This window comes from Priapulus caudatus, unplaced genomic scaffold (assembly GCF_000485595.1).
Source record: "Priapulus caudatus unplaced genomic scaffold, Priapulus_caudatus-5.0.1 Scaffold2011, whole genome shotgun sequence".
Classification (NCBI taxonomy): Eukaryota; Metazoa; Priapulida; class Priapulimorpha; order Priapulimorphida; family Priapulidae; genus Priapulus; species Priapulus caudatus.
The window spans coordinates 17617-19732 of record NW_014579072.1 but is presented as its reverse complement, the minus strand read 5'-3'; the positions used below and the strand labels follow the sequence as shown (position 1 = coordinate 19732).

Below are 2116 nucleotides of genomic sequence, written 5' to 3'. Positions count from 1 at the left end.
GCCGCTCCTCTCCCTCCCCATTTCCCTGCCGCCCTCTCCCTCCCATTCCCCTGCCGCCCTCTCCCCTCCCCATTCCCCCTGCCGCCCCTCTCCCCTCCCCATTCCCCCTGCCGCCCCTCTCCCTTCCTTCTCCCTCCCCATTTCTCTTGCCGCCCCTCTCCCCTCCTCCTCCCTCCCCCTCTCCTTCCCCTACCCTTCCCACCTCACCCTCCCCAATGAATTCTTCGTCAATTATTTCCGCCGCCGCCGCCTCCGTCGCCGCCGTCCCGCCGCTGCCGCTCGCAGATAACCCACGCCAAGCTTAAATCGGCCGGGCCGTTCCGCCGCTTAAAAGAAAAAAAAAAATGTGCCGCCGCCGTCCATGCGGGGAAGAGGAGCCGACGTTACGGCATTTATGCGTAACGCGCAGCGATTCGTTCGCGACAATCGTCTTGCGGTAGACGCGATGCGCGGCAAGCGGTGCCGTTTAAAGAGGTAAAAAAAACACTGCACCGCAAGTCGCGCCCGCTACGTGTGTTTTCGTTGCCACGTCGTAACAACACAACGCTCTGTTCTGCATTGCTGGTGAGGACACACACACGCACACTACGGCTCGCACGCTTCGCACGCTACGCACGCACATCGCGCTCCACACACACGCACACTACGCACACACACACACACACGCGCGCGGCACACACACAACTTCACGCAACACGCACACACACACGCACACACTACGCACACACTTCACTACGCAACCACCGCACACACACACACCACAGCTCACACGACACCACACACCACAAACGCAACACGACACACACACAACGGGCAGCGTGTAGAGCGACCACAGCCGAGCCGCCGATAACGAGTAAATGCGCAGACTGAGGCTGGCGACGAGCAGCGACAACCAGCGAAGCCAGAACTCTAAGCAGATTATGTAGCGATGCAAAATGATGCGACAGCAAAGTAGAGATGGCGAGAGACATTAAAAACCTTCCATACACTCACATCGGATTCTGTGCTGCGCATGCGCCCATGCACGCTGCGCAGAAACTGTATTATGTAGCCGTGAACGCCCATTACCGATTTAATTCATCATTAATTATCATGTAACATGTGATGTACAGATGTTTAAATATAGTAGTCAGTGGGGGTTGTGGGGGTAGCTAGACTAGGGGCTGTTTTAGTAATAGTCTATCGACAGCGTCGCGCATCTTGTTGCGGCTACATTGATGTATTAGGGAGAATTATTGTAAACGTGTTTTAGGTCGGGAGTTTCTAGGGTGACTGTGAAATGGGTGGTGAGCAGAGCGGGTGTAGACATGTGGGATTATGGCGGGGTTTTGGAGAGAGAAGAGAGATGTAGGGGTCGTGTGCGCGATGCGTTGTCTTTGTGCAAGATGGACACACTGTGTGCGAGCAGTTATTAAAGTTTATTCCGGTTACCACACAAGTTTTGGATTCCTTCTATATCATTTATTCAACGAACTTCATTTCAACGTTACAATCATTATCATTATTATTTATAATGTGGATCAATGGCATTAGCCGGTGGCTTCTGGGTTGGCCGTGCCAACCTGGGACATAGGGATTCAATCCAGAATTCTGCGCAGGATGTGTGATGTTACCATTATTATTTTATTATTATTATTATTATGTTGTTGTTGTTGTTGCTGCTGTCGACTTGTTTGTTATTGTTTATTATTAGTTGTATTTTTTTCAATGTTTATGGGCTGCTTCTATAGTCTATTAAGACTGCCCCGCCACGAACTGCGAGTGTGTGAATAGAGGGACTATAGTATGTGACGAATGTGTGATGGTAATGTACACTGAATAGGAGTCGAGTCTGGCAGCATTCTGTATCTTACTATAATTTGGCGAATGTTCTATGTATGTATGTATGTTAATGAAAGGCTCCGTCAGTTTGCATCCAAATAGCGCCAAATTTACAGAAGAGATCGATGAGTACACGGGACGAATTGTAAACTATACTCGGTTGAAAACCGTTTGTTCGGTCTTAAAAAAGACAAAAAAACAACAAAAAAGGTAAACATTTGCCTGAAAGTAGGGGGCGCTGTTTTGTTGTCGTTCTGTTTCAACAGAGGCGTGTTCAGGAGAGCGAGCGCTCGAT

General features: G+C 50.0%; 1 protein-coding gene across 1 annotated transcript in view; it reads right to left on the bottom strand.

Annotated features, from left to right (window-relative positions):
- Window positions 1–2116, bottom strand: part of LOC106818077 (monocarboxylate transporter 12-like) — a gene marked incomplete at its 5' end in the record, with an annotated part of 29099 nt that overhangs the window by 12377 nt on the left and 14606 nt on the right. The window lies entirely within an intron of this gene.